This window comes from Ochotona princeps, chromosome 5, assembly GCF_030435755.1.
Source record: "Ochotona princeps isolate mOchPri1 chromosome 5, mOchPri1.hap1, whole genome shotgun sequence".
NCBI lineage: Eukaryota > Metazoa > Chordata > Mammalia > Lagomorpha > Ochotonidae > Ochotona > Ochotona princeps.
The window spans coordinates 82,254,689-82,267,162 of NC_080836.1; positions in this window are offsets into that span (position 1 = coordinate 82,254,689).

The following is a 12,474-nucleotide window of genomic DNA, read 5'->3' on the forward strand; positions in this document are numbered from 1 at the left end:
ATCTGGGGAGGAATCTCTGACTGTGTCATCCGATGGCAAAAAGCAGAAGGCCAACCGATCATATTCAACTCAACTCCATTCATGAGGATGGAGCCATTGTAGCTGGGCTGCCCCTTGAAGCTCCCACTTCTTAATTGCTATGGCAATTGCATTTCACAGTAAGGGGTGAGTGAGCATTTCGCTTAGCAGTTGAGACACCTGTTCACGTGCCCATATTCCACATTGGAATATCATCTGGGTTTGATATCTGGCCTTGGCTCATGAGCTCACCTTTCCACTCATGTGGACTTTGGGAGGCAACAGCTGTTAGCTTAAATTTGTGCTGCTCACATGGGGAGACATGATTTGAATTCTGGCCTTCTAGATTTGGCCTGCTCCAGCCCTGGCTGCTGTGGGAATTTGGGGAGGGAGTGAGAAGGAAGGAGTTGTCTGTCTGTTTCTTTCTCTTTAAGCATCTCAAATAAATAAGATGTTTTTAAATTATTGACTTAAGTTTGGGGTCCAGACACTCAGATGAGAGCAGAACCTTACCCTTCTCCAGCTTTACTATTTAAATCTCAGGGATGATTATCTATGAGTTATCATTCCTCTCTCTTTGTTGAAATTCAGATTTTTTTGCTTGTTTTATTTTATTTTTAATGCTTTAGTGTGCTTTTTAAATTTTATTTGAGATGCAGAAAGACAGACACAGGTAATAGCCATGTGATGGTTCACTCCCCAAATGCCTGCATGGACTGGGTCTGAGTTAGGGCCAAAGCCAGGCATTAGAAGCATGATTCAGTGCGTAAAAGACACAGTTACTTGATTCATCGGGGACGCCTCCCAGATTTCATACTAGTGCCAGGCTCTGGCACCCAACCTACGCGTTCAGTGCTGAATGCAGGGTGTCAGCCACAGGGCTAAGCACTCTTCCCCTGCATTTTGTTTTCACACATCTGTCCTTTTCTGTTATAGTGTGAGCCTCAGGGAATGCTGAAGCTTCACTCTAAGCCCAGTGACGTAACTAATCCATGATTGGTGCCAATTCTGACCAATCATAGAGAATATCATCGTCAGGTGGTTCTTTCAGGGGGCTTAGGTGGAAGGTCTTGTGCAAGAGAACAGTGTCTCTGCTACTGAGGGTTGTTTCGCCTGTGGGTGATGGAACCTTGGTGGGAGTCACTTTGTAACAACACAAGAATAAAGCAATCCTTGAGAAAGGCTGGTGTGCATGGAAGCTACCTACTCCAGACTTCTTGTTTGGGACACAATTCACAGCTTATTTTGCAAGCCAGTGCAGTCAGGGTGTTCTGTCACTTATAAACAAAGCATCCTACCTTCAGTCATACACTTGGGTAAAGCCATGAGGCCAATGGCCACTCAAACTTGGCCCATGGAAGTCCCTGGAGGAGATCTAGGTTGAGGAATGTATTCCCTCCTTTCACCAGAAAACTATTATTCATTCTTCAAAAGCATTCAATGCCCACTTAAATGTCACTACTGACAGGGTGAATTATTTTTCACCACGTGTGTTTTGACAGTCCTTCTCCCTCTGTTAGCAGTACTTTTACTCACTGTTTCTTTCTAAGTACCTACTATGTGTTTGGTATTGTTTTAGGCTCAGAGGAAACAGCAGGGAACTGTCAGGTGCAACAGATATTCTAACCCTAGTGGGAGGAAAGCAAGTAAAAATTTTAAATGTAATGATCCTGGTAAAAGAGGAACATTCTATGGTAGCATTTAAAATGGAGGGAGTAGGGGCGTGGTGACATACAGGCTGTTCATCTGCCTGGAGCATCAGCAGCCCATTTGGGTACCAATTTGAGTCCCAACTGTTCCACTTCTGATCCAGCTCCCTGCTTTTGGGCAGAAGACAGCCCAAGTCCTGCACCCTCCTGAGAGACCCAGAGGAAGTGCCTGGCTCCTGGCTTCAGGTCTCTGGCTCTTGGGGCTATTTGAGAAGTGAGCCAACAGATGTTAGTCCTCTCTCTCTCTGTGTAAAATCTACCTTTCAAATAAAAATAAATCTTTAGAAAAAAGTAAAAGTGAGGGGAATAAATAAATGCCTTGTCGTCTTTTTTACTGCGCTAGGATGATTTGTCCATATGCGCTAGCTTGTGTGCTCTTCCAACCTCACATGCCCTGCTCCTAAACTGTCGGGTTGCATTTTCTGAAGATAGCTGTAAAACCTTTTCCCATCCCACATGTTCTTCTGCAATGTGATCTTAACATTTCCCCACGGTGGTGGTGCTGGAAGGGAGGGCTTCTGATGGTTTTGACAATAGAACATGCTGGAAATGGTGCTGTGGGACGTCCAGGGACAGTTCATAAATGGCCACGCAGCTTCCAGGTGGCTTTCTTGGAACCCTGTTTTCTCAAAATGCTGCCTCTTGGGACACTGCCTCTTGAAACCCATGTGTAGATTTTCAGTTGACAGTCCCAGTTGAATGAGCCTTCAGGTCATCCCGGCCAGGTGTCTGACAAGTGAGTAAAGAAGATTCCAGATGGCTACAGCCCCCAGCTGTTCGTGTCTTCCCAACTGAGGCCCCAGACTCAGTGAAGCAGAGACAAGTCACCCCTACTAGCCCCTCTCCGAGTTGCTGGCCTACAACACCCAGGAGGATAATAAATAGCTGCCATTTACACTGTTAGTTTGAAGTGGCAGCTACACAGGAGTGGTAACTGGTATCTCCCCAAATCTACCTGACTGTGAAATCCTGCATGATGGCATGGGTAACTTTTTTTTTTCTTTGTCCCTGACCCAGTTGGTGATCAACTTATGCACTGAAGCTTGCTGACTTTCATCCACCTGACTTTCATCCTATTGAATCTTGCTGTTGATGATATGCATGGGAGATGTCTAATCTTTTAAAACACAAATCTTTGCCATTGATGTTAATATCCTGCTGCAGTGAGTTCCCCGGGTCAATTGTGTGTAGTGGGGGAAAAAAGTGTCTGCTTTTATCCATTTTAAACACACTCCCTTTTCATCTCATCTTGTCCTCTTGTTCTTCCCCACGTTAAGCGATTTCCATTTTGCGGGGACCTAGACACAGAGAACTGAGTTGAGGTAATCATGTTTCTTTGAGCTGGGCACCCAGAAGCCCTGGATTTTGGCTGGTGACTTAAAGTTGATAGGGCACTCCATTTTAATTAGTCATGAGTTTCATTCCAAATTATTAAATGTAGTCTCTAAATTCTGTGAAAGGTAATAAGCATCTTCTTGAAGGGCCATTGTTCTATAGTGGAAAGAACATTAGTGTAGGACAATGTGGGATCAAACCTAAGTTTATGAAGCAACTGTGTGCCCTTGGAGCAAACACTCAACCACTTGGGGACTCATATTCTTTGTTTACCATGGGAGGAGATTCAACCTGAGGGCTCTTTTACCCCTAATGTTACATGTATTTTTGCCAGTCATTTAGAAACATCCCCAGGACAAATACACAGGATGTAGTTGGTACTCTAAAGAGGGAGTTACAGAGAATAATGAAAAACAAAAGTAGCGTATCTTTTCTGTAAAACAAAACCCATTGAGACTTCTACTACCAAAATTGTGTTCCTGTGATGACCTAAGAGATGACCTAAGGAGCCCCTGGAGCTCCTTCTGATCCTGCCTTCACAAATCTGTCAGTTCCAGGGTAGGTGGCACAGCTGCGTTGCTAGGTGACCATGCTGGCACAGGTTCACACCAAGTGATAAGAATGAACAGGTGGGTGACGGCTTCTGCCACACGGGAGCCTTGGAGAGGGAAGAAAGAGCATTGTTAAAGTCAGCTGTGCAGGAGATGTTGAGGTGGATCCCCAAAACTGACCTCTCTCCCCAGTTCTTTCCCCTACATAAAGAAAGCAATCAGGTCCCCTTTGGAGATTTGGGAGACCATTCCTTCCACCTCACCCAGGATCCTTGCTACTTGTGTTCTGGTCTGCTGAACACTCCTTCTAGAGACGGGAATCTTAGAACTTCTAGTGACATAGCCTATGCCTTAACCTCTGCAGCCTGCTTTGTGTTACTGAATTTTCACTTTCCAATGTCAAGAGGGAGAATCATTTTCAATCTCTGATGTTGAACTTCATGCAAAATTCTTACTAGTGAGGGACTAGTATGGATGTATGTCTGTATATGTCTATGTACTTAGAGACTGGCTTGCTTTTCGCTGATGGAGTGACAATCCCTATCAATAGCAATGAATAGCATGACAACATTCAAGAAATTTTCTTGTAAAATTAATAAGACTATTAAAGTCCTTCTGATTTATGTATGGTATAGCATCTTGGACAAACTTCCACAAGCACGGCAATAACAGAAATAAGCAAAACACCTTGCCAAGAAGAGTTGTTTGAAAATATAAGCTCTTAACAAGTGCCTTTCTCACTTTGCTTCATGACATATCTCCAAGCCCAGCATGAACCCCGGTTTTTTGTCCTGATCAGAATATATGAGAATATTTTAGTCTTTTTATTAAGGCCCTGAAGGAAGGCTTGAAAACATCATAGCAACACTTATGACAAATAGTATTTTTAGCTACACAAATGAGCAAACTGAAGATCATATCATATGAACCACTTAGCTGTTTAGGTTATTAGGTTAAAACAAGTCACAAACATGGCTTTTTACCCTCAGGGCAGTGCCACCTGCACTTGGAACCTCTTGGGTTACAGCTAAAACGGAGAGCACTATGTCCTAGTGCCTTCTGCCTTCCACTGTTCTCAGACATACCCAGATCGAGGGATAACTCTAGGGCTTGTCTTCAAAACCCTTTGCCTAAATTTGGTTACGTTGCACCATTATTAATAGTCCAGAAGTTCTCTACAAGATAACTTACTGGCAACCTGAAAGAAGCACTTTTTAAAAATAAGTTTTATTTTTTAACATTTAAATTCTATTTACTAAAAATTTATTAGGAATAAACAAAGAGAGAGAATTTTCATCCATTGGTTTATTCCCCAAATTTCTGTAACAGCTGGAGCTAAGCTTGGCCAAATCAGAACCCGGAAACTTAATGTGAAGGAGTTTTTTAGATTTATTCATTTTGCTTGCAAGCCAGAGCTATAGAGGCAGTAGGGTAGGGGTGGGGAGTGGGGAGAGGGATGGACAGAAAGAGATCTTCCAACCTCTGGATTATTTTTCAAATGGTTGCAATGGCCAGAGCTGGGTTTGTCCAAAGCTGGGGCCTAGGAGCATCTTCTGAGTCTCTCATGTGGGTGCAGATGCTCCAGGCCTTGAACTACCCTCTGCTGCTTACCCAGCAGGAGGCTAGATCCGAAGCAGAGTTGCCAGGACAGGAGCCAGTGCCCATATTGGATGCTGTAGAGGATTAGCCTGTTAAGCCATTGTGCCAGCCCCACAAGTTAATTTATTTGAAAGTAATTTGATTTTGGTGAGACAGGCATTTTAAAGTATGCGACAGCATTTTTAAGGAAGAATAATAAAAAGCAAGTTACAATAGTAAGTAAACATTTAGACAATCAAGAATTTCCAAATTGCTGACCCACTTAAAGCAACTTTAGTAATTGTCACTCAGAGGATTTATCTTCTTGGCCTCACATTGCATTGAGATTTTGTTTGTAAATAGATTATAGAGCAACTGTTCATTCTATTTTGTACTAACATGATTTTTGAATCTACCTACCTAGATTTCAGGTTACTGTGAGTCAAGCATAAATAGCATTGACTGCCCAACTCCAAAATCTTCTAAGTAGCAAGCCTCAATCCATGCTCATTGGCCTGTTTGTTCAATCCCTATTCAAGATGTTTACTGAGAGCTTAAGAAAACCATGGTTTTGAGTAGTCACATTTATAAAAGAAATGTAAGGAAATGAAGAAGATCCAGGGAGACCATCCAAAATTCCTGAAATACTTGAGTGTAGAACCAAGAGTAAAGAAAACAGAGCCTATTAATGATGCCCAAGCATGTGAAGGAGTTATGCTGAACAGGATACTTCTTAACCCAAATATTAAAAGGACAGTTAGATAAAATCATAGAAATAAAATGCAAAAGCACATAATGAATGATTTGTTAACTCTAGGATTCTTGGGATCCTGTTGGAAGTAAGCAAAACATGCAGACAAGAGAATTTACGGTCTTTAAGGCAAGCAAGGCTGGGCTGCCTGAGGTGAGCTCTAACAAAGGGACACTCCACAGGCAGATGCCAAGGACAGCCACATAGTGGCCAGCTCCGCGTGCACATGCCCTTGAGGCTGAATTTGCTCATGAAGTGCCAGGAGCTAGTTGTCCGTCACAGCAGAACCTCATTCTGGGCCTCATTTTTCCCCATCAGAAAAGGGCAGGAGGAAGATGGATGGGAACAGGAGCAGGAAAAATGCATTGCCCGCCGCCAGGCAGGGGGTGGCGGGGCGGGGGTTGGAAGAGTTCCTTTCAAATTGGCAATACCATACAATAACAGCTCAAGTATGGAGGCCTGAGCCATGGAAGGTACATACACCCCTACACTGGAAGGGGTTCCATCTCACGGGGTAGCCAGGCTGTGCTGTTGCCTGCATGACTGGCCCAACAGCTTTTGAGCCAGTGAGTAGCAGAGCTGGACTCTGAGCCCAGGCTTCTATCTGCGACTAGGTCTACCTTCACCCACTATATTGCCCAATGGTCTTTGGACCATGGACTGCCTAAACAAATCCCAGGTCAATCCACCGGATTCCTGGCTGCTTGACTGAGGACTTTCTACTGGCAGTTCAACTGCTGGTTCAGAGGTCTGGGCCTGCTGCAGCCAGGTGAACCTGTGCCACGACTTTCAATGTCAGCCACACATTGCAATTACCTCGGAGGCTTTACAAAAAGGTTGCTGCCAGGGTCCCACCCCTAGATGTTTTGATTTAATTGGTCTTCAGAGAGACTTCAACATGGGATTATGTGTTTAATGTTTTATTGAACAGTAGTATGCATGTAGAAACGTGCAGGTGCACTAAATATGCAGCTCCCTGAGTTTTTACAAATAGGAGGAGGAACATACGTGATCACTACCCTGCTCAGGAATCAGAACCCCACGGGTCTCCCAGAAGTGTGTCACCTGTTTGTCTCAATAACAGCTGGACCCTCAATACACACACACACACACACACACGTACACATACACACAATCCTAACTTATCTCTCTTGAAGATTTATTTATTTGAAAGACAGAGTTACAAAGAAAGAGACAGAGAGATAGGGAGATACAGGTCAACCTTCCTGTCTCTTCTACCATGGTTGGAGCTGCGCCAGCCAAAGTCAGGAGCTAGGAACTTCATCCAGCTCTCCACTTTGCATGGCAAGGGCCCAAGCACCGGGGCCATCTCTCACCGCCTTCCCAAGCACGTTCACAGGCAGTGGGTCAGACACGGAACTGCTACGACTGGAAGCAGCAATCCAATATGGGAGGCCAGTGTCAGGAGTGCTGGCTTAAACCCCAGCATTGGCACCTAACCTGACTTCCAAAAGCATAGAATGTTTGAGCATAGGGATTTTCAAAGCTCCCCAGATGATTTCATCCAAAATTGAGAACTGCAGCCTTAGTGGCAGTAGGTAAGGAAGTATAATGAAGTGAGCCAAATGCCATGATGCAAGTAAACCAAAATAAAGTGAATTCAGAAGAAACTCAGGAACAGGTGTTTAGCATGGTGATTGGAAGCAATATGGGATGCTTATATTGAAGCAATATTCTAGCTTCCTGCTAATATACACCCGGGAAGGCAGTGATGGTTCAAATACTTGAGTCCCTGCCATGATGTGGAACAGCAGTTGGGTTTCTGTCTCCTGACTTCGGCCTGCCCAACCCTGGCTGTTGTAGACAATTGGGAAGTGAAGTAGTGAATGCAGGCTATTTCTCTGCCTGTCTCTGTCTCCCTTTCTGACTGTTGAATAAATGAGCAGGTTGCTGCTTCCTGTATTTTATATATAAATTTTACTTCACATCAGCAAGTCAATAGTATGAAAAACCTTGCCATTCATTGCTGTTGTTTTTTTTTTAAGCAACAGACTTTATTTGTAAGTACATTTTCTCAACATCTATTTCTTGGCCAAAGAGCACCAGCTATCCAAGGGTTGCCACAATCACACTTGTGGATGTTAACTTTAAAAATTAACGAATTATTTCTTTTTGTTGGAAGGTCAGATTTATAGAGAGAAGGAGAGACCCAGAGAAAGATCTTTCATTGGCTCATTCACTCCTCAAGCAGCCACAAAAGCTGAAGCTGAGCTTATCCGAAGCTAGGAGACAGAAACTTCTTCTGGGTCTCCAATGCTGGTACAGGGTCCCAAAGCTTTGGGCCATCCTCTACTGCTTTCCCAGGCCACAAGCATGGAGCTGGAAGGGAAGTGGAGCAGCAGGAACACGAACCGGTGTACATATGGGATCCCGGGGCGCATGCAAGGTGAGGGTTTAGCCACTAGGCTATCATGCTAGGTCCTAATAAAAAAATTTACAGAATGCTTTCTATGACAAAGCCCCTCACTAAATAAGTCATGCATTAGCTCATGCAAGCCTCATAACATCCAATAATAATGGGGTTCCTATTTTCTCCAATTTACAGACGAGGAAAACTAAATCTAAAAGAGATTAAATAATTTGCCCCAAAGCACAAAGTATGTACTTGGCAACCCTTAACTAGCAGGTATTCTTGTAGTAACCTCACTGTGTTTTTCATTTTAAATATCTGCACCAACTTACCTCTGCTGTTACAAGATATGAACCAAAATTAAAGCCACAACAATGTCATTCTTTCCAAGTGTAGTGCCATGAGCTAGTCTAGAAAAAAATCGAAACCAACCAGCAATGTGGAATGGACTTTGGTAATCATCCAGTTGTATCTCTTTATTTTAGAGACAAAAAGGTAAAGCAGAAAAGAGATTTGGGATGAACTTAGACTGAATGAGAGAAAATAAGAGAAAGTCTAAGGGCCCAGTAGGATGGCTCAGTGGCTAAAATCCTCACCTTGCATGTGCCGGGATCCCATAAGGGCACCGGTTCAAGTCCCAGCTTGCTCCACTTCCGTTATATCTCCCTGCTTGTGGCCTGGGAAAGCAGTAGAGGATGGCCCAAAGCCTTGGAATCCTGCACTCATATGGGAGATCCAGAAGAAGCTCCTGGCTCCTGACTTCGGATCAGCTTAGCTCTGGCCGTTGTAGCTATTTGGGGAGTGAACCAATGGACAGAAGATCTTTCTATCTCTCCTTCTCTCAGTAAGTCTTCCTTAACAAAAAAAATAAGTAAAATTTATATATAAAAAAAGCAGAGAGAGAGAGAGAGAGTCTAAAGATGCATGCGGAAAGGATTGGTTAAAAACTTCCATGGGCAACTAGGCATTTGGGTCCAATTCTTCCCTCCAGTGCACAAGGTTGTGGCTTTTTCAAATATAATTGTGTGGTTGCTAACGTGATTGTGACTATTATTTGATTTAACACCCATAACCTGTTCACTCAAGAACAGTTTTGCTGGGCCCGGCAGCGTGGCCTAGTGGCTAAAGTCCTCGCCTTGAAAGCCCCGGGATCCCATATGGGCGCTGGTTCTAATCCCGGCAGCTCCACTTCCTACCTAGCTCCCTGCTTGTGGCCTGGGAAAGCAGTTGAGGACGGCCCAATGCTTTGGGACCCTGCACCCGCGTGGGAGACCCGGAAGAGGTTCCTTGTCCCGGCATCGGATTGGCGCGTACCGGCCCGTTGCGGCTCACTTGGGGAGTGAAACATCGGATGGAAGATCTTCCTCTCTGTCTCTCCTCCTCTCTGTATATCCGGCTTTTCAATAATAATAAAATCTTTAAAAAAAAAAAAAAAAAGAACAGTTTTGCTGTGCAATGATAAAGGTCTCTCTATTGTGAGTTTATAATCTGTGCCAGATAGAGAGCTGAGTATCTGCCAGAACCCAGGGTGGAAACTGGGTTCTCTGAGTTTCCCTGAGCTTGCTCAGTTGGTTTGGATTTTGTCTCATGTGTGATCGGTCCCCTAGTTTGCTCTGAGAAGTTTTCATGGAAAGCACAGTGTTGCGTGTGAATTTATTGAACATTTCCAGAAAGCAAAGCAAGCTCAGAAAATGCCAGGCATGTTGCTTCCCTGTATTTTCCCTCTGTGATTATTTTAGATTTTTTGTTTGGGTGCTGTTTAAACCACTTTTTCTTTCGTGTTAGCTTTCCCTTCCTTCTGTTTTGGTGTTGTTTCACCTCCACAGGTACCTCCTCTTCCAGCGACCCTCCACTCGGCTTTGTAGAGTCTTCTAGACTGTTTTTGGTATTAAACTTCCTTAGAGACAGAGTGTCTGGTCTGTTGCTATTTTTTCCAGAGCAATTTTCCCCAATATAAATTACACCCTCAATTACTTTTCTTCTGCTAGCACAGTGAATCACATTCTAAGACGCTGTTAGGGTGGGGGCCGCTGGATGTGGAGCTGGGAGGATTGAGCCAGTGCTGGCTTGTCAACCAGCTCTAAATGCCCTGCCACAGCAGAGCAAAGTGCGGCCTCTGTGCCCAAATCACCAACATTGGCTGTGCTCCTCTACCCACTCCTGCTGCGTGTGGGTACCCCAAGGTGTCCTTGGGAAAGGGTGGGGGGGTCTTGCTTTAAGGAATGAGCTTGCACTGAAGGCAAGAAGAATTTGCTTAATCCAGGGTAGTTCGGGGTAGTCAGCATCAGTATTCCCCATTCGTCATCCTCATCAGTGTTCTCTTCTTGTGACTTCACATCAAGAGATGACAATATCCCCAGCCCACTGATTCTGACCATGTCTGCCATGGCCGGTAGGATGGTGGCAGATGTGATACAAGCAGAGGCTTGAAAACCAGCTTCGGTGATTGGACTTGCTCCCTCGCATCTCTCATTTCCATGACAAAGCATGTCTGGACTGGCCTGCTGTTCCCGGAAGGGCATGAGAGACAGGTGGGACTGAGCTGCTCAAAGAAGCTGCCCCAACCCAGCCTAGCCTGCAACAGAGCCGTCCAGCAGACCCAGAGACATAGGAGCCAACCCAGCCAAGATCAGCGGGTCTCTTGGCTAGTTTTCAGATGAACTCGGATGCAGGAGCTGCCACGGGAAGTGACTGTTTTAAGCCTCTGTGTTTCGAGGTGATTTGCTACCCAACAGTAGCAGTGAGATCACACTCTCTTAAATTAGTATAATGATGGTATGATCTATTCGAAACAAAAGTTTTTGGCACTGGTTGGGGACTTGGAGAATGGGCTAAACAGACTCAACTTGGAACTGAAGACCTAAGTTCTAATCCACTCACCCCTATCTTCAATCGCCTGTAAACATGGGCAGACAATTCAATTTTTCAGGATTTTACTATGAAAATGCTGAGCTGTCTGGCAGGCTCCAAGTGTGAGAACCTGAGAAGATGTGATAATGAATATGAGAACTAGAACTTCACTGGAAGTCAGCTGGACAGGGCAGGAAAGGAGGAGACAGTTCAGAGGGTATTTGATTTTTAAGTAAAAGAGGCAGATCCATTGAGTTGTGAACTGAGTGATTTTAAAGAAGATATTTAAGGCTAACAGGTAGATTAGGAGTCCAGGTATAAAATAAACTCTCAGATTGGATGTTTAACTTAGTGATTAAAATGTATATGTGCCATATAGGAATGTCTGGGTTTGAATCCTGATTCCACTTCAAATTTCAGCTTGCCAGTGATGCGTACTCTCCTAGGCAGCTGATGTCAACTCCAGCTATTGGTTTCCTTTCTCTCTCTCTCTCTCTCTCTCTCTTTGTCTTTCTCTGCCTCTCAAATACATAAAGGAATAAACATTTTAGAAAAGAATAAAACATCCTATCTCCAGAGACCAAAGACTTTGTTGTCAAACTATGGGATACAGGAATGAGCCAAAGAGGAGAGGAACCCTAAAAGGAACCCAGCTCCTTTCTTCTAGCTTGTGGAAGACAGCAAAGCTGGGACACTTAGGAAGTGTCTGGTCAAGTGCAGGGATAATAGACCACTAACAGGTGGATAGCGGTCTGAGCTCCCTCTTTAGCCACCTTTAATTTTCCCTGATCATTGAGTACTTGAGCTTACACAAGTCATCCATTTTATGGACAAGTTGATGAAATATGATCAATACAGGTAGTCATCTTTTACATTTTACTACATACTACATGCTGGGAGCTGCTGTGGGATCTGGGGATGAAATGATGGGCAAAGCATAATTCCTGACCTAACTGGCTACCTTCTCAGGCTAGATGGACTACTCCTGCATGGTCATTCATATCAAAGTTTATCCTACTAGACCCTTGCTCAGAAAGGAAACTAACAGCTCAGACAGACTAAGCACAATGATTTGACCGAACTAGTACATGTCTTTAGGAGCCGGCACCCCGGTATAGCAGGCTAAGTCTGTCTGTAGCATCAACATCCCATATAGGCACGGGTTCTAGTTATGGCAGGTCAGCTTCTGATCTAGCTCCCTGTAAATGGCCTGGTAAGGCAGCAGAGGAGGGCTAAAATCCTTGGGCCCTTGCACTTTGTGTGAGAGACCTGGAAGAAGGTCCTGGTTCCTGGTCAGACCATTCCAGCTCC